General features: G+C 40.9%; 1 non-coding gene across 1 annotated transcript; it reads left to right on the top strand.

The window, feature by feature from the left end:
* The first annotated feature begins 19,233 nt into the window (after positions 1 to 19,233).
* On the top strand, positions 19,234 to 19,340 carry LOC112827020 (U6 spliceosomal RNA). The gene has a single exon (XR_003209135.1). It is a non-coding gene; the product is annotated as a U6 spliceosomal RNA (small nuclear RNA).
* The last annotated feature ends 1,940 nt before the right edge of the window (positions 19,341 to 21,280 follow it).

The following is a 21,280-nucleotide window of genomic DNA, read 5'->3' as shown; positions in this document are numbered from 1 at the left end:
GAGGTAAAGGCCTGAGCACTGCCCAGCCCCTTTGAGGGTATAGAAGACCATGGCAACAGCCTCCCCCCACCCCAGATCTCTGCACACGTCTCTTTTCTATCCCAACTGTCCACCCCTGACCCAATGCTGGTAAGAGGTTTACAATTTTTAAAACATGCTCAACAACCTACTTTGGAAAAAATGCACTTTGGGCCGGCAATTCATTTTGACATCTAACATCTGTCGTCTTAAAGTATTGGCTGTAATCCCCAATTTAACACCTTGCCACTGTTAAGCAATGATTACAGAAGACAGGTGATACAAACAAACTTTATTTAACATTTCATCAAGAGAACAGACTCCCTTCAGAGAACTGAAAAACGGGGCAGAAGACAAGAAGGATAAAGAACAAAGAACAAAGAAAAGGCAAATATCAAGTATCAGATTGTCTGGGATCACGAAGTCAGCCTTGTTTGGGGTGAGAAGGCCCAGGGTTGGCTTGGCATTTGGGGATTGGCTGAGTGAAGAGACTGCATTTCTGGTCCAGCCAAGCATTTATAGGGACACAAAAGTTATCCAAGTTTCAGTTTGCTGGCACAGCTCCCTCTTGAAGCAGCTCCATCGGGGCCTGGAAATCTATTTCAACACTACATAGGTAATAGTATACATGTCAGGATCAGAAAGACAAAGTAGTACAGTGGTTAAAAATGTGGGCCCTGGAGTCAGACTGCCAGGGTTTCAATGGCAAATTCTTCTTTTACTGGTTGTATGATCTTGGACAAGTTCATTAATTCCTCAAAACTCAGTTTCTTCAGCAATAAAATGGGCATAGTCATAGTTCCCTCTCAACGTGGTTATTTTAAAATGTGTCAGGCCCATAGTAAGTGTTGGGTAGTTATTTGGCTACCACTGCCTTGCACAACAGCTCTTCCACACACACATTCTCCCTTCCCCACCCCCTCCCCAAACCTCCTTGCAAAGCATGCAAAGCAGATTCTAGCCTCACTCTTTCACAGGTGAGTGCTCTGAGACTTCCAGAGGCTAACGAAGGTAATAAAAGCCACTTGGCCAATAAGTCTTGGATCAGAACTTTTCTTTCCAATGAAAATACTATGAATTTTAAGCTTAAACAATGTTTCTCAAAAGATTTGAAATTTGAATTTCAGAGGTGAAATTTAAAAACTCAGGAATAGCCTCCAGGATCGTTCAGAAGCATTGCAACGTCATAGCAAACTATTTCATAAAACGAATGTGCACACAGACTACTGCCTACATCTCTACCTGGCCCCTGTGGACACACCCTTGATTACATGTCCTTATCCTTCATTCTACTTCTTGACCTCCTTTAGGAGATTGCAAGTAACCCCACACATTGATATAGCACTTCACAAAATGTTTTCTCATCATCCATTCCTTGCCAATATTTATTTTGCTTAAGAAGAAGAAAGGAGAGAGAGACATAAAAGAAGAAAGGAAGGAAGATAAGTTCCAAGGTGAATGAAACATAATGAAACGTTACCGTAATAAAACTGCTCCACAAGAAATAGGGTTTTCATGATCATCACTCAGTTACTGGAAAGACCATAATTCTGAATGACAACAAAATGATTTAAACGTGCCACAAACTGAATCGGGAATTTTTTTTCTGTACAAACTTTTCCTCCTCAACATCACAGTTTTGATGTATTTTCTTCTGGGGGAACCAAAGATAGAAGACAGTTTGTATGTGTTGGGGAAACTTGCGGAAACAGAAAGGTATTCCTAAAACTGAAGGATTCCGCTCTGTTTATATCACTCACATTTGTACCTGTACTCCCATGAGGCCCAGGGAAGCTTGAGTTACACTATATTATTTATACTAACATCTCATATAACATATTGATAGTACTATTTTAACAAAGAGCATTTTGGAAGCTAGAATTTCAATATATATCATTGATAATTCTTTTTCCTTTTCTTTACCTATTAAACTGCATGGATTCACTTTCACTAGTAATAGAGATTTGATTTTATACAGGACCTAGAGCAAGTGATCATCAAATTTGTGCCTTTGTACACATTTTAAAACAGCACTTCTTTCTCAAGACACTTATATTTCCATCTGCCGAAAATTGTCATACTGTATTGATATTTTTTAGAACAAGATACTTTACTGCCATCTTCCAGAAAATTTTTATCATTTTTATAAGTACCAAATCTATGATATCTGTAATGTGAATAACACTTCCTTAGATGTGTCTCCCTTGTGCAGTGCACAACCTATACAACCCTATTTGACAGAGGTTTTGGTGAGTATAATATTGTCTAGGGAAATTCATGTGCTTGAATACAACTACGTCCAAAGAGACAGTAGCTCCTTGTCAGAAACTAAAGATTTCATCACTGTTATAATTACTGTGGCTTCTTTCCAAATCATTTCTGAATTCACTCAGAGAAGATGTCACTCATAGATTTTATCTTTGTCTAGCCTCAGGATTCTGAGGTGGTAGGAGAAAGAACAAGAGACTGGGTGATGTAGATCCTCAATTTGAAAATCATGTCAAGATAGAAGATGAGAGGTTAAATCAACAAGCATGTAGCCTTAAACAAACAGGACAATTAAGATCTTTACCCTGAGTGACCCTTGATTTTCTTTGTTAGGGCTTCAGAGTCAAAGTCATTACTGGATAGAGACACATTTGCAGTGAAAAAGATTCTCCTTGCCTTTTGGCACAGTTCAACAATTTTATACACAAGCCACCTCAAAAAGACAAAAACCTCCCAACTTCCCAAGCCACTCTCACTTTCCCGTAGCATTAAACTCACCCAACCACAAACCCAATGAACGGGCAGACTAATGAGGTGTCAGGGAAGTGACATCTAGTTCTTCATAAGGAGAATTTTGAAGAGCGCATGCCAATAAAACACTAATTTAATTCTCAATGTTCTGTATTGTGATATTATACATATGTAGAAGAATTTGCCTCACACATCTTTGAAAACCACTACCAGGTCACTCATGTTCTTTGGGCCATGCTTTGGGCCCACAAGCAAATACGGTTTATCCAAAATTGTTTTAAAACAATGCAGTCAGGTGATTTTACTATTCTCTCCCTCCTCCCCGTGCTGTCTATTGAACTTCCTGTGGTGATGGAGATGGCCTATACGTGTACTCTCCAACACAGAGGTCACCAGCCATGCATGGCGATTGAACACTTGAAGTGTGGCTAGTGAGACTAAGGAACTGAATTTTTATTTTTATTTCACTGTAATGAGTTTAAATTTCATCTTAAATAGTCACCCGTGGCTAACTGTTACCATATTAGACAGTGTAGCTATACATACTCTTCCGTCTCCAGAAATGTTTTATTTCTGGCTTATGCATTTATTAAACTCCAGGAATGAATGAAGGAATGAATGAACATGTTATAAGTAGATACTGTATATTGCTGATGCAGATCAATAAAATATTTGATGTTGGGGGCACCTGGGTGGTCCTGTCATTTAAGCCTCCAACTTTTGATTTTGGCTCAGGTCATGATCTTAGCATCATGAGATGGAGTCCTGAGTGGGGCTCCGTGCTGCATGTGGAGTCTGCTTGAGAGTCTCTCTCTCCCTCTCCCTCTGCCCCTCCCCCCAGCTCATATTCTCCCTCCCTCCCTCTCCCTCTCCCTCCTCCCTTACAAAAAAAAAATCTGATGCCGACAGAGTAATGCACTTAGTTACAGTGTTCCATGTCATCAAACATCTTTGTACAATATTCTAAAGGAGTTTGGTTATTTGAGTGCTCCTGGTTTTTTGGGGTTTTGTTGTGTGTGTGTGTGTGTGTGTGTGTGTGTGTGTGTGTGTGTGTGTGTGTGTGTGTTTGTGATTTTGGATGATGAATGAGTGGGCGTTTACTTTGGATTGGATAAGAGTTATCAGGTTTTTTTTTTCAAAACATATTCCAGCCTTCACTGATCCTACTTTTGAGTTGAAAAGCTAAATTCACATCTGTTATGGTGAAACTGATTTAATTACTGACTCAAGCAAGTAGGAAAAAATTGACATGGTATATATTAGGGAATAAGGCTTTTTATAAGCAAGTTCTTCGGACAGCAGAAAAAGGAAAAGATGGAAATTTACTCTGCACATATGCTGCACAAATGGGCCTTTCAGAAATCAGTTTTGGTGTGGCACGAAAGCCGTGGCTGCCCCAACAGTGCAGTGTCTGGGGCGCATGAAAGGGCAGGAGTGTGCTTGGCTCTAAAGAAACCCTTCCATTCCGCCCACCTTTGCACCAAGCACAAGGGAGACTACATAGGCAGCAGAGTGGACTTCAGGCCACCTTTTACTAGTTTCTACCCATAAAAGTTGTTTCAACATTTAAGACAGTATTTTTCTGCTTTTCCCCCCCTCTGGCCCACTCCCCTGTTTAATCAGTGATCACCTATCCCATTGAATACAGATTTACTGCCTTAAATCTAGGGCATTCTAGTGGTTCTTAAAAGTGAGAGATTTGGATTGGGGGGGGGGAGCAAGATGGCGGAGGAGTAGGAGACCTAGATTTCATCTGGTCTCAGGAATTCAGCTGAATAGGGATCAAACCATTCTGAACACCTACGAACTCAACAGGAGATCGAAAAGGAGAGTAGCAACAACTCTCTGAACAGAGAAGCGACCACGTACTGGAAGACAAAATGACAAGACGAAAAAAATCACCTCAGCAAAAAGAACAAGAGGCAGTACCGTCAGCCAGGGACCTACTCAATACGGACATTAGTATGATGTCGGACCTAGAGTTCAGAATCATGACTTTAAAGATACTAGCTGGGCTCGAAAAAAGCGTGGAAGTTATTAGAGAAACCCTTTCTGGAGAAATAAAAGAACTAAAATCTAACCAAGTCAAAATCAAAAAGGCTATTGATGAGGTGCAATCAAAAATGGGGCACTAACTGCTAGGATAAATGAGGCAGAAGAGAGAATCAGTGAGAGAGAAGACCAAATGATGGAAAATAAAGAGGCTGAGAAAAAGAGAGATAAACAACTACAGGATCACGAGGGCAGAATTCGAGAGATAAGTGATACAATAAGATGAAACAACATTAGAATAATTGGGATCCCAGAAGAAGAAGAAAGAGAGAGGGGCAGAAGGTATATTGGAGCAAATTATAGCAGAGAACTTCCCTAATGTGAGGAAGGAAACAGGCATCAAAATTCAGGAGGCACAGAGAACCCCTCTCAAAATCAATAATAATAGGTCAACACCCCGACATCTAATAGTAAAACTTACGAGTCTCAGAGACAAAGAGAAAATCCTGAAAACAGCTCGGGAGAAGAGATATGTAACCTACAATGGTAGAAATATTAGACTGGCAACAGACCTAACCACAGAGACCTGGCAGGCCAGAAAGGACAGGCAAGATATCTTCAGAGCACTAAATGAGAAAAATATGCAGCCAAGAATACTATATCCAGCTAGGCTGTCATTGAAAATAGAAGGAGAGATCAAAAGCTTCCAGGACAAACAAAAACTAAAGGAATTTGCAAACACGAAACCAGCCCTCCAAGAAATATTGAAAGGGGTCCTCTAAGCAAAGAGAGAGCCTAAAAGCAGCATAGATCAGAAAGGAACACAGACAATATACAGTAACAGTCACCTTACAGGCAATACAATGGCACTAAATTCATACCTTTCAATAGTTACCCTGAATGTAAATGGGCTAAATGCCCCAGTCAAAAGACACAGGCTATCAGATTGGATTAAAAAACAAGACCCATCAATATGCTGTCTGAAAGAGACTCATTTTAGACCCAAAGACACCCCAGATTGAAAGTGAGGGGGTGGAAAACCATTTACCATCTGAATGGACACCAAAAGAAAGCTGGGGTGGCAATCCTTGTATGAGACAAATTAGATTTTAAAACAAAGACTGTAATAAGAGATGAGGAAGGACACTATATCCTACTTAAAGGGTCTATCCAACAAGAAGATCTAACAATTGTAAATATCTATGCCCCTAACATGGGAGCAGCCGATTATATAAGGCAATTAATAACGAAAGCAAAGAAACACATTGACAACAATACAATAATAGTGGGGGATTTTAACAGCCCCCTGACTGAAATGGACAGATCATCTAAGCAAAAGATCAACAAGGAAATAAAGACTTTAAATGACACACTGGACCAAATGGACTTCACAGACACATTCAGAACATTCCATCCCAAAGCAACGGAATACACATTCTTCTCTAGTGTCCATGGAACATTCTCCAGAATAGATCATATCCTAGGTCACAAATCAGGTCTGAACCGGTACCAAAAGACTGGGATTATTCCCTGCATATTTTCAGACCACAATGCTTTGAAACTAGAACTCAATCACAAGAGGAAAGTCGGAAAGAACTCAAATCCATGGAGGCTAAAGAGCATCCTACTAAAGAATGAATGGGTCAACCAGGAAATTAAAGAAGAATTAAAAAAATTCAGAAACCAATGAAAATGAAAACACAACTGTTCAAAATCTTTGGGATACAGCAAAGGCAGTCCTGAGAGGAAAGTATATAGCAATACAAGCCTTTCTCAAGAAACAAGAAAGGTCTCAAATACACAACCTAACCCTACACCTAAAGGAGCTGGAGAAAGAACAGCAAATAAAGCCTAAACCCAGCAGGAGAAGAGAAATCATAAAGATCAGAGCAGAAATCAATGAACTAGAAACCAAAAGAACAGTAGAACAGATCAACGAAACTAGGAGCTGGTTCTTTGAAAGAATTAACAAGATTGATAAACCCCCGGCCAGACTTATCCAAAAGAAAAGAGAAATGACCCAAATCAACAAAATCATGAATGAAAGAGGAGAGATCACAACCAACACCAAAGAAATAGAAACAATTCTAAGAACATATTATGAGCAACTCTATGCCAGCAAATTAAGATAACCTGGAAGAAATGGGTGCATTCCTAGAGATGTATCAACTACCAAAATTGAACCAGGAAGAAATAGAAAACCTGAACAGACCTATAGCCACTAAGGAAATTGAAGCGGTCATCAAAAATCTCCCAAGAAACAAAAGCCCAGGGCCAGATGGCTTCCCAGGGGAATTCTATCAGACATTTAAAGAAGAATTAATACCTATTCTCCTGAAACTGTTCCAAACAATAGAAATGGAAGGAAAACTTCCAAAACCAGACAAAGACCCCCTCAAAAAGGAGAATTACAGACCAATATCCTTGATGAGCATGGATGCAAAAATTCTCACCAAAATACTAGCCAATAGGATCCAACAGTACATTAAAAGGATTATTCACCACGACCAAGTGGGATTTATCCCTGGGCTGCAAGGATGGTTCAACATCCGCAAATCAATCAACGTGATACAATACATTAACAGAAGAAAGAACAAGAATCATATGATCCTCTCAATAGATGCAGAAAAAGCATTTGACAAAGTACAGCATCCTTTCTTGATCAAAACTCTTCAGAGTATAGGGATAGAGGGTACATACCTCAATATCATAAAAGCCATCTATGAAAACCTACAGCGAATATCATTCTCAATGGGGAAAAGCTGAGAGCTTTTCCTCTAAGGTCAGGAACGCGACAGGGATGTCCACTCTCACCACTGCTATTCAACATAGTGTTAGAAGTCCTAGCCACAGCAATCAGACAACAAAAAGAAATCAAAGGCATCCAAATCGGCAAAGAGGAAGTGAAACTCTCACTCTTTGCAGATGATATGATACTTTATGTGGAAAACCCAAAAGACTCCACCCCAAAACTGCCAGAACTCATACAGGAATTCAGTAAAGTAGCAGGATATAAAAGCAATGCACAGAAATCATTAGCATTCCTATACACCAACAACAAGACAGAAGAGAGACAAATCAAGGAGTCGATCCCATTTACAATTGCACCCAAAACCATAAGATACCTAGGAATAAATCTAACCAAAGAGGCAAAGGATCTGTACTCAGAAAACTATAAAATACTCATGAAAGAAATTGAGGAAGACACAAAGAAATGGAAAAATGTTCCATGCTCATGGATTGGGAGAACCAACATTGTGAAGATGTCAATGCTACCTAGAGCAATCTACACATTCAATGCAATCCCCATCAAAATACCATCCACTTTTTTCCAAAGAAATGGAACAAAGAATCCTAAAATTTGTATGGAACCAGAAGAGACCCCGAATAGCCAGAGGAATGTTGAAAAAGAAAAGCAAAGCTGGCGGCATCACAATTCTGGACTTCCAGCTCTATTACAAAGCTGACATCATCAAGACAGTATGGTACTGGCACAAAATCAGACACATAGATCAATGGAACAGAATCGAGAGCCCAGAAATGGACCCTCTGCTCTATGGTCAACTTATCTTTGACAAAGCAGGGAAGAATGTCCAATGGCAAAAAGATAGTCTCTTCAACAAATGGTGTTGGGAAAATTGGACAGCCACATGCAGAAGAATGAAACTGGACCATCTCCTTACACCACACGCAAAAATGGACTCCAAATGGTTGAAAGACCTAAACGTCAGACAGGAGTCCATCAGAATCCTAAAGGAGAACACAGGTAGCAACCTCTTCAGCCTCAGCCGCAGCAACTTCTTCCTAGAAACATCGCCAAAGGCAAGGGAAGCAAGGGCAAAAATGAACTATTGGGATTTCATCAAGATAAAAAGCTTCTGCACAGCAAAGGAAACAGTCCACAAAACCAAAAGACAACCAACAGAATGGGAGAAAATATTTGCAAATGACATATCAGATAAAGGGCTAGTATCCAAAATCTATAAAGAACTTATCAAACTCAACACCCAAAGAACAAATCATCCAATCAAGAAATGGGCAGAAGACACGAACAGACATTTTTCCAAAGAAGACAACCAAATGGCCAACAGACACATGAAAAAGTGCTCAACATCGCTTGGCATCAGGGAAATCCAAATCAAAACCTCAATGAGATACCACCTCACACCAGTCAGAATGGCTAAACTTAACAAGTCAGGAAACGACAGATGTTGGCGGGGATGTGGAGAAAGGGGAACCCTCCTACACTGTTGGTGGGAATGCAAGCTGGTGCATCCACTCTGGAAAACAGTATGGAGGTTCCTCAAACAGTTGAAAATAAAGCTACCATACGATCCAGCAATTGCACTACTGGGTATTTACCCCAAAGATACAAATGTAGGGATCCGAAGGGGTACGTGCACCCCAATGTTTATAGCAGCAATGTCCACAATAACCAAACTGTGGAAAGAGCCAAGATGTCCATCAGCAGATGAATGGATAAAGAAGATGTGGTATATATACACAATGGAATATTATGCAGCCATCAAAAGGAATGAGATCTTGCCATTTGCAACGACGTGGATGGAACTGGAGCGTGTTATGCTGAGTGAAATAAATCAATCAGAGAAAGACATGTATCATATGAGCTCACTGATATGAGGAATTCTTAATCTCAGGAAACAAACTGAGGGTTGCTGGAGTGGGGGTGGGGTGGGAGGGATGGGGTGGCTGGGTGATAGACATTGGGTAGGGCATGTGCTATGGTGAGCGCTGTGAATTGTGCAAGACTGTTGAATCACAGATCTGTACTTCTGAAACAAATAATGCAACATATGTTAAGAAAAAAGAAAAACAAGAAGATAGCAGGAGGGGAAGAATGAAGAGGAGTAAGTCAGAGGGGGAGATGAACCATGAGAGACGACGGACTCTGAAAAACCAACTGAGGGTTCTAGAGGGGAGGAGGGTAGGGGGATGGGTTAGCCTCGTGATGGGTATTAAAGAGGGCACATTCTGCATGGAGCACTGGGTGTTATGCACAAACAATGAATCACGGAACACTACATCAAAAACTAATGATGTAATATATGGTGATTAACATAACAATAAAAAATTTTTTAAAAAGTGAGAGATTTGTATGAAGGGGAAGTTTATTTTTGAACCTGAGGTAAGATATACATTTATACTTAAGAAGTTCCTTTTAACAATAGTTAAAATTCCTATCAAGGCGAACATCAGTCCAATTAGCTGGCAGTAATGTGCTGAGTTACAGTCATCCCTGTGATGTACGAAAAGAAGTCAGACAAGATCAGAGTCCAGAAGTAGTCAGCGCTGGATGAGGCCAAGGCCAGCTCCCCTTTTCACAAGTGACAAGACAGTCCTAGAGAAGAAAGGGACTTGCTAAGCGTCACACAGGAAATCAGTAGCAACGCTAGAGACAGAAGCCAGAAGCCCTGACTCAAGAGGGTCTGCTTTCTATGGCCAGCATTTCTGTTTTTTCCACCAAAGAACCTCAGTGGCAGAGAATGAAGACACTTCCTTCCTGGGGTCACAGAAAACACCTCCTCCAAACTTAATGTTTCATTGGAGTTTGGAGTGTTTTCTTAAGAATGTATAATAATTTACATTCTATTCTATAATATGTCCATGTTTGTGTTAATATGAAATAATATTTGAGGTTCTAGTTCAAGATGGTGATGCACCTCCTCCCCATGGACATACTGAATCTACAGCTATATATGGAACAATTTCCTTTGAGAAAACCCTAGAAACTGGTCGAGTGATCCCTTCGCATCAGGCCAACAAGAGAGAAATCACATTGAACATGTAGGAAAGGCTGAGACACTACCCTGTCATAAACCCCTCCCCTGAGCAGCAACCTGTAATTGAGAGGGAACGCAAAACCTGGAGCTTTTCCCTGAGGAATGATGGGTTTGTACCCCACATCGGGCACCCTGATTTTTAAAACCAGCAGCACCTCAGAATGTGGAGAAAGTGGAACCCTCTTACACTGTTGGTGGGAATGCAAACTGGTGCAGCCACTCTGGGAAACAGTAAGGAGATTCCTCAAAAAGTTAAAAATAGAGCTACTCCATGACCCAGCAGCTGCACTACTAGGTACTTCTCCAAAGGATACAAAAATGCTGATTTGAAGGGGCACATGCTCCCCAACGTTTATAGCAGCGATGTCCACAATAGCCAAACTATGGAGAGAGCCCAACTGTCCATTGACTGGTGAATGGGTAAGGAAGATATGGCATATATATATACACACACAATGGAATATTAACCATCAAAAAGCATGAAATCTTGTCATTTACAACGAAGTGGATGGAGCTAGAGTGTATTATGCTAAGTGAAATAAGTCAGTCAGAGAAAGACAAATACCATATGATATCATTCATATCTGGAATTTAAGAAACAAAACAGAGGAGCATAGGGAAAGGGAAGGAAAAATAAGATAAAAACAGAGACGGAGACAAAAATAGCAAGAGACTCTTTTTTTTTTTTTAAAGATTTTATTCAGTTACTTGACAGAGAGAGACACAGCGAGAGGGAGAGAGTGATGCGGGGCTTGATGCGGGCCTTGATCCCAGGACCCTGGGATCATGACCTCAGCCGAAGGCAGACGCTTAACGACTGAGCCACCCAGGTGCCCCAGGAAGAGACTCTTAACTGTAGAGAACAAACTAAGGGTTGATGGAGGGGAAGAGGGGGGATGGGCTAGATAGGTGATGGGCATTAAGGAGGGAACTTGTAATGAGCACGGGGTGTTATATGTAAATGATGAATCACTAAATTCTACTCCTGAAACCGATATTACGCTATGTGTTAACTAACCTGAATTTAAATAGAAATTTGGAAGAAGTAAACAAATAAAATAAAATTAAAATAAATAAAATAAAGTAAAACCAGCATCTCAGAGATGAATCCCCAAAATATCTGGCCTTGAAGACAAACGGGGCCTTTCCCCCATGAGATCCACGGTGCTGTGGGAACTGAGCTGCAGCTCTTAAAGGGCGCACCTGCAGACTCACTGGTCCCTGGGCCCAGCACAGAAGCAGCCCTTTGAAAAGTGCCCAGACTCTATGTGAAAGAGACCTATTTACTTGTAAAACACCGGTCCAAGGCACAGGGGCCTGTTGGGATACTCTCCAGGGCTGGAGGCTGGCGGGCACCATCTTGTACATTCTCCCTCTGCTTTGTGAATGCTGGCAGGCACCTTTACTTTCTTTTTCCTCTTTTTTTTCTTTTCCTTCTTTCCCCCTTTTCTCAGTAGGTGCCACCCTCACACTCTCCTTTGCCACACTCTAGACCACCAGCATCTCCCAGAGTGGAACTTCTACACATGTCTGGGGCCCCTGTCTTTACAGGTGGTGACCTAGTTTTTATACCTGCCACCCAGGGGACACCCCCTGATTGCCTGGTTCCGGAGGCCAAGTGGGGCTTGTGTTCTTGGGTCCCACAGGACCGTAACAACTAGGGAGACAGTTCATGGCACTTCACAGATAACAACAGAAACACACCTGGCTTTCTCAGAAAGAGGCCTGTTTGCTTGTCCAGGGGCTTTGGCCTGTCGGGCAAGCTTTTGGTTTGGCACACTTACAGGGTCCTACACCGGGGCTCTCAGGGAGGAGAGGCCAGTGGACACAATCTTTGCACTCTCCCTCCACCTCTCTTCAGCTCACTGGCATTCCAGAAAGAGCCTGTACCTTTGCCTGGTGCCGGGATTTTTATGACTGCTGCCAGGGGAACCTCTGTATCACCAGGCTCTGGCGGGCTTATACTTTCAGGTTTCACAGGACTTTAACCGATGGAGAAAGAGATTTTAAACAGCTACCACCCCCAGGGCACAGCGAGAAACAACAGGTCAGGAGCTCAGTCTTTCTGTGAAAGTGGCCTACTAGCTGAGGGGTAGGCTTCTAATTAAACACACATTTAAGGGCTGTCTGTAACATTTCTTGAGACCCGAGACAGTGGGCACTTTCTTCACATTCTCCCTCTGCCGTGGCCCAGCATCTCTCACAAGGAATCTCTCCTATATACATGGCCAGTGGCCCAGTTTTTATATCTGGTGCCCTAGTTTCTGTGGCTGCTGTCCCAGGAATACACCTTGATTGCCTGGCTCTGGTGACCAGGGCTTTCCTTTCCCGGGTCCCATGGGTCTGTAACAATCAGAGACATGATTCTTGGCAGCCTTGCCCCAGGGCACTGCATAGGCAGCAGACTGAAGCATAACCCCGGCTTTCTGTGAAAAAGAAACTACTTGCTAGTCATGGGGACTTGAACTTAGGGGCGGGTTTCAGGTTTGGTGTACATCTAGAGGCGCTTAGAGGGAACATAGGCCAGGGGGCATCATCGCTGCACTCTCCCTCTGTCTCGCTACAGCTCACTGATATCTCCCAGAAAAGAACTGGTGCATTTATCCAGAGTCCCAGTTTTTGCAACTGCCACCCAGGAGACACCCCCAGATCATCTGGCTCTGAAAGCCAGCGAGGCTTCTGCGTGCAGTCCCACAGAACTATATATACTTGTATTCTTTAAAAGCTGCTGCCCGAGCATCTGGTTTCCAATCAGCCTGAATCTACATGCTGACTGGGATCCTCCACCACCTTGGGGACACTGACTGATCTTGGCAAACCCTTAAGTATTGGGCTGTTAAAAATATAATAGACTTCTTGGACAATCACGAAGGTTTGAGAGACAACCAAGATCAAACTGGGCAGGGCAAACAATAAGGTGCAGTTCCTACACAAAGCCAACCTTTCAAGATTGAAAGAGGTGGTTGTTTCAACTAATTCATAGAAACCAATGCAGAAAGTCAAGCAAAATGAGGAAACACGGAAATATGTCCCAAAGGAAGAACAAGATAAAACGTCAGGAAAAAAAAGAATTAATGAAAAAGAGATAGCTAATTTACTTGATAAAGAGTTCAAAATAATGGTCCTAAAGATGCTCATTGAACTTGGGAGAATGGATGAACACAGTGAGAACTTCACGTTGAAGAGAAAGAAAATAGAAGAAAGTTCCAAACAGAAGTCACAGAACTGAAAAAATACACTAGAGGGGTTGAACAGTAGAGTAGGTGAAGCAGAAGAAAGGATCAGTAACTCAAAGTCTTTCCCAATTAAAGCAGCAAAAAGACGAAAGAATGAAAAAAAAAAGTAAAGATAGTGTAAGGGACTTATGCGACAACAAGCAGATGACGTTCACATTATATGAGTTCCAGAAGCAGAAGAGAGAGAAAGAGGCAGGAAACTTCTTTGAAGAAATAAAGGCTGAAAACTTCCTTACCTGGGGAAAGAAATGGACATTCAGATCCAGAAAACCCAGAGAATTCTAAATAAGAGAAACCCAAAGAGACGCACACCAAGACACAATATAATTAAAATGTCAAAAGTTAAAGACAAGGAGAGAATCTTGAAAGCAGTAAGAGAAAAACTTATTACACACAAGTGAGCCCCCATAAGAATATCAGCAAATTTTTCAGCAGAAATTTGCAGGCCAGAAGAGAGTAGCACAATATGTTCAAGGTGCTAAAAGAAAAAAATTTCCCATCAAGAATACTTTATGTGATCATGTTATCATTCAGAATTTAAGGAGAGATTTAAGACTTTTCCAGACACACAAAGGCTAAAGGAGTTAATCAACACTAAACTGGCCTTACAAGAAATGTTAAAGGGACTTCCTTAACCTGAAAAGAAAAGGCACTAATAAGTAATATGAAAACATATGAAAGTATAATTCTCACTGCTAAAGGCAAATATTAATAAAGGTATAGATTATTCACTTATAAAGCTAGTATGAAGGCTAAAAGACAAAAGTAGTAACAAATAACTATAACTATAATAATTAGTTAAGGGAGGGCGCCTGGGTGGCTCAGTCGTTAAGCATCTGCCTTCGGCTCAGGTCATGGTTCCAGGGTCCCTGGATCGAGCCCCGCGTCGGGCTCCCTGCTCAGCGGGAGGCCTGCTTCTCCCTCTACCGCTCCCCCTGCTTGTGTTCCCTCTCGCTATGTCTCTCTCTGTCAAATAAGTAAATAAAAAATCTTTAAAAAAAATAAAAAATAAAAGATTTTATTTATTTATTTGACAGAGAGAGACAGTGAGAGGGAACACAAGCAGGGGGAGCGGTAGAGGGAGAAGCAGGCCTCCCGCTGAGCAGGGAGCTCGACGCGGGACTCGATCCCAGGACTCCAGGATCATGACCTGCGCCAAAGGCAGTCGCTTAACCAACTGAGCTACCCAGGCACCCATAAGCCTTCTAAAATTTTAAGTAGAGTTCATGAAGTTTTATTTGTGACATTTCTGTGATTTTATCTATATTGCCTTATTTGCCTTAAATAATGCTACACTAGGAAAAGAATCTAAATTCTTCCAACAGATGAATAACAGCATAAACTAATAAGAGTTCTTTGAGTCTTTCATCTTTTGTATGTCCTTTCTTATTAATGTTCTACACTGTGCACTACATATATTATTTGATTTGTCATTGGACTTGGTTGTGCCAATGCCTGTAAATTTTAAGCTTACTGTGAGCCCGCTACTAACAGCCTACTGTTGACTGGAAGCCTTACTAATAACATAAACAGTCAATTGGCACATATTTTGGATATCATATATATTATATACTATATTCTTATAATAAGTAAGCTAAAGAAAAGAAAATGCTATTTAGAAAATCATAAGAAAGAGAAAATAGGGGCGCCAGGGTGACTCAGTCGGTTTAGTGTCTGATTCTTGATTTGGACTCAGGTTATGATCTCAAGGTTGTGAAATCGAGCCCTGCGTCGGGCTTCACCCTGGGCATGGAGCCCACTTAAAATTCTCTCTCTTTCCCTCTCCCTCTGCCTGTACTCCCCCCCCGATAAAAAAAATAAGAAGAGAAAATACATTTATAGTACTGTATTATATTTTTTGAAAAAATCCACTTATAAGTGGACTTGCACAGTTCAAACCCATGTTGTTTAAGGGCCAACTATATCATGTTTTGTCAATTATACCTCAATAAAAATAATAAATATTTGAACTTCTTTACCAATTTAAATTATATACACTTCCCCCAAAACATATCCTAGTAAAATTGATGCTTCAAAAAAATTCATCATTTTCTTGCATACTCCTGGCATAATGCCACAGATCTCTGAGTGAATTTGAGAAGTACAGTGGGCCATGAAACTTTGCAGAAACCAAGCATTAGGCTGAAAAAGTATTGAATTATCTTTATCTTTTCTTGATACTGCCTTTTCAAATTAAGCTTAAAAATAGTATTTTTGCTTATGGGAGAGAGTCATAGTCTTTCTTACTGTCATCTTTATCTTCTGTTTTCTTAACCTTGTGATAAAAAGAATAGGGCACAACTCTATGCTAAAAGAAGGTCCCCTGATTTGTAGACTTTTTGGTAAGATGGGGATAAACTTGGAGAAAAAATGTTGAATTATTAAATGTAATTTGGACTAAATATTAATATGATTTAATTATTAAGTTAAATTGGTTAATTTTATATCATAAAATTATATGATATAAATCATTAGTATTATAATTATATAATTATTCTATGTGGTTCTATAATTCTTATATATAATTATATTAACAAATATTTTATAATAATTATTAATCACTAATGTTATGGCTAGCTCTATTATAATCAATGTAAGTGCACTTGAATTACTACATGTACTTTGGACTCAGTATAAGCAAGCTTTATGGATTGGATTAAAGAATGTTCAGGTCCAGAAATTTTATTGAAGTTGTCTACAATCCCCTACAAGTAAAATTTTTTGAGCATTTTTAAAAACCTTCCAATTTTCTTTGTATAGTTGAGAAAGCTAAGACCAAAATAAAATTTATTCTACACATCCTTGGAGGATGCCAAGAAACACAAGGCATGGCCCCCATCTACAGAAGCTTATAAGGATACTATCAGTGATGATGATGATGATGATATCACCTGAGGGATAGGAGGCAATGCAGACTTGATTTCTTTTATAACAACAGCTAGGATTCCATAATCCTGAATCAGCAAGGACAACTGAGTCACCACTACGCTAAAACAAGCACTTCACACCCATTGGAGAGACTGCCTTCTGACAAAACACAGAAATATGCTTCCACAATGCCTAGCCAATGAGCCTGGATGTCTCCAGACCTCGGACACTCTGCTTTCCTAAGACCCAGGTCACAGAGTCTCAACCCTGATCTGGATCAGGTTTCTTGTTTGTCAGTAAACCTTCCGTCAGTACTTCATCTTTGCTTCCAGAATCATTACCTCTCCTTAACAAAAGAAAATAAGGTTAGAAAGGCAAGTGAGGTCCAGGAAATGGAGGGTTTTGACTGTAGATGGAGTAAATACCTGCAAAATCATGGCAAAATTAATAGGAATAGAAACTGAGTTTGTGCTTATACCTAGAAAGTGGTAAACTTGACACAACTGTTAGATATCCCTCTGAAATCTCCAGTTAAGTGATGCTTTTTTTTTTAACGAAAAACTCGATTTTGGATGAAAAATCTGAAGGACATTTGAAGAGTTATGATAAAATGTGGATAATTATAAAGATTTACACCAATCAACTCAATTATTAGGCTCTTCTTTGTTGTATACCTTAAGAATTTTTGGTAGTAATAAGATTTTAGAGCTAGATTTAAAGTAGAAGGAATGAGCCAGGATGAGAGAGGAAATCAAAAGGGAAAAAGACAAAAGCAACCAAGTGCTTTGTACTGGCTGTATGGCTAGCATACTTGAGTGATATGTAGCTAATGTCACCAATTTTATTTTATTTTTTAAAGATTTTACTTATTTATTTGAGAGAGAGTGCGAGCGTGTGCACGCAGAGTGGGGGTAGGGGGAGACGAAGAGGGAAAAGCAGACTTCCTACTGAGCAGGGAGCTAGACATGGGGCTCAATGATCCTGACAGCCGGGGATCATGATCTGAGCTGAAGGCAGATGCTTAACCCACTGACCCACCCAGGCCCCCTCATTAATTTTATTTTTATATGTACCTTTGAGTTGGGTTACTTTACCATTAGAAGGCAAAGAACTTGCCTTTTCAACCTTGAAAAGTTGTAAGTTGTGATAATGTTCAGTCATAGACTGTTTGGCTAATTCCTCTTTGGCAAAGAACATACTATGAAATTAATGGTTGGACTTTATTTTTTTTTAAAGATTTTATTTATTTGACAGAGAAAGAGGGAACACAAACAGGGGGAGTGGGTGAGGGAGAAGCAGGTTTCCCGCTGAGCGGGGAACCCGATGCGAGTCCCAGAGCCCCGAGATCATGACCTGAGCCGAAGGCAGATGCTTAACGACTGAGCCACCCAGGCGCCCCAATGGTTGGACTTTAAGGAGCACTTCCTAGTTATAAATTAGAATCTTAGGTTAAACTGTGCTTTGTTTATTTCAGATGCTACCCTTGAGGCATGTGATAGTGTGGGTACAACTTCAAATACCTCCTGCCTCCTTGTATATTACATATTAATTTCAGCTTGTTAATGACTATAGTTTTTGTGCTGTGAATGGAATGGGACTCTTTCATTATGGTAATTTACAGTCCAATGTCCATTTATTTTAGAACAGATTGAAATTATCAGCAGGTTAAAATTAATTTGTAACTCACAAGTAAGAAATCTTACAAGTCCCAGCACAAAGTGTGATATTTATTTGAACTGTGAGTACAGGGGCTATCTGCAATTTAGTATCTAAATATCCTTCCCAAAGTCCATGAGGATGATTTCTCCAGACTTGATTGGTGCCAGTTGGAAAAACAGTGTTTTTCATATTAAGGAATATGAATCTCATTTAAGTGGCTCTAAAGGGAGAGAATACAGTACATTTGATGCAGAATATGTAAAATTAGGCCTACTCACTCTTTCTTGCACTTTTCAACACAAAGTGAGCCCCTGATAAAACATCCAGGGGAGTATAGGTTGCTGCTGTGTCAAACAGCAAAAGAAAAAGAGGTTCTGGGACTTCAGTGATCATATTTTCAAAGTACTGAGTGGTGATTATCTTCCTAATAAATATCAAAGGGATTATATGTTTTACTGGCTAATGAGCCCTAGGAAATAACTGGCTGTTATTTTAAAAATGAGGGGAAAAATTTTCACTCTGCATTTTCAGGCTAATTTGCTTTTAACTTTTAGGGTAGAAAAGAATCATGGTAATTTTAAATATTTCACAAGCAATGATGCGTTTTGTGGTATTTTTCTGGGAAGAATAGGTGAAAGGTTGTCACAGTGCCTAAATTACTTATCAGGTAAATCAAGTTTTGTTGTACTGGGGTGGGAATCCAGTGGTGAGCAGCAATATGGGGTTGACTTGGGTAAACTTTACAAGTAAGTAGTAAACTATGAAACTGTGCTATGTGCCCTCAGCGTGGAAGATCAACATAGTACGGGCATGCACAGGACCTAACATAAACCAGCTTTTAGGGACTGAACCGTGTCCCCCCAAATTCATATGTTGAAGCCCTGACCCCTAGTATCTCAGAATGTGACTGCATTTGGTTAGTGCTCACTCCAGCAGCACAGATACTAAAATTGGAATGATATGGAGAAGATTAGCCTGGCCCCTGCACAAGGTTGACATACAAATTCATGAAGTGATCCATATTAAAACAAACAAAAAAAAGAGGTAATTAGGTTAAAATGAGGCCTTTAGGGTGGGTTTTAGTCTAATCTGACTGGTGTCTTTACAAGAAGGGATTAGGACACACAGAGACACATCAGGGGTGCCATGCACAGAGGGACAACCACGCGAAGCAGCAGCAAGAGGGCAGATGCATGCAAACGAAGGAAAGAGACCCAGCAGAAACCAACCCTGCGGACACCTTGATCATGGACTTCCAAGATCCAGAACTCTGAGAAAATAAATTTCTGTTGTTTAAACCACCCGGCCTGGGGTATTTTGTTTTGGGAGCCCTAGCAAACTAATACACCAAGGATTAGGAAAGGCATCCTGGAGAAAGGAGTGGCTCAGTTAAGAGGACTGTAGAAAGGCTATTTTAGAAAAAAAAGAAACAAAAATGGGCACCTGGGTGGCTCAGTCAGTTAAGCATCTTGCCTTCAGCTCAGGTCATGAACTCAGGGTCCTGGGATCAAGCCCCGTGTTGGGCTCCCTGCTCAGTGAGGAGTCTGCTTCTCCCTCTTCCTCTGCCCCTCCTCCCTGCTCATGCTCTCTCTCTTTTTCTCTCTCAGATAAATAAAGTATTTCTAAGAAAAAGAAAGAAAAGGAAAAACAGCTTATGTAAAGGCCTAGAGGTGAGAGATCATGATACCTTCCAGTGGCTTGAAAGATGTTAAGTATAGCCTCGGGCATAATGTGCAAGTGAGGAGGGCAAAAAAAAGGAGAAATGTCATGGACATTAGTCACTTTTGGCTGTCTAACACCTGAACACCCTTTCCATTTTAGGAGAATCCCAAAATCAGCAGGAGGAACCTCAAAGGGAGCAGATACCCTGTCTGAGCTCCTGGAACCTGGTATACTGACCTAAAGCCAGTCTGCTCATGTTCCCATCTGGGACTTTGATTCTGGTTGGAGGAAAATGAAGGGCAGGATGGTTAGAAATAGTTCGTGGTGCCTAGAACCCAGTATCCAGTGGTAAGGCAGAATGTGCCAGAAACAACAGAATATAGCTAGGTGACATCAAGTGTCCAATGACAAGATGGCAGGACTCAAGTGGAGGGCAAGTATTAAGGTAGCAGATGAGAGGTGCCAGGGTGCCTGGGTGGCTCAGTTGGTTAAGTGTCTGCCTTTGGCTCAGGTCATGATCCCAGGAGCCTGGGACCAAGCCCCATATCGGGCTCCCTGCTCAGCAGGGGGGGTTCTGCTTCTCCCTCTGCCTCTCCCCCCGCCCCTGGCTTGTGCCCTCTTGCTCACTCTCCCTGTCTCAAATAAATAAAATCTTAAAAAAAAAAATGACAGACGCCTACAGCAGCAGACTATAAGGTAACTGACTTGTTCTGGTTTGCCCAGGATTTTCCTGATTTTATCATTGAAAATCCCACATCCTGGGAATTCCCTCAGTCCCGAGCAAACTTCGAGGGTTGCTCGCCATAATTTAGGCAGCTTGTTCCTCTGATTTGATTTTGTCTGTGCCTTACCTCCCTGAGTTTCTTTTGTTTTTCCAAACCTTATTCCTTAGCCTCTCTGACAAGTCTGTAAGTTACCTGATACCTTTTTAAAAAACTCCTTTTCTGCTTAAGTTAGCATGAATTGGTTTTTCTTGGCTGCAGCAAAGAATCCTGAGTACTAAGACTGTGACGGCCTTATAAGTCATGTTATGAGTTTAGACTTTGTCCGGAGGTCAAGGTAGAGTGGAGAGGGAGGGCACCAAAAGGTTCTAAGCAGGGAATACTGTGATCAGCTTTTCACTTAAGGATGATCACTTTGGCTACTGTGTGACAATAAATTGAAAGAGAATGAAGAGTAAAGAGGAAGCAGCAAGAAAAATTAGGAAGTTATGGTAACCTGACAGACAAGAGAAGATGGTTGCCCAGACCCTCTAGGTATTAGGGAGATGGAGAGAAGAAGAATGACTGGAGAGGAATGACTGGA

Source organism: Callorhinus ursinus, unplaced genomic scaffold (genome assembly GCF_003265705.2).
Source record: "Callorhinus ursinus isolate GAN/ISIS: 27379988/994484 unplaced genomic scaffold, GSC_fseal_2.0 scaffold7, whole genome shotgun sequence".
NCBI lineage: Eukaryota > Metazoa > Chordata > Mammalia > Carnivora > Otariidae > Callorhinus > Callorhinus ursinus.
Note: the sequence above shows the minus strand (reverse complement) of the source record. Positions and strands in the feature narration are given on the sequence as shown.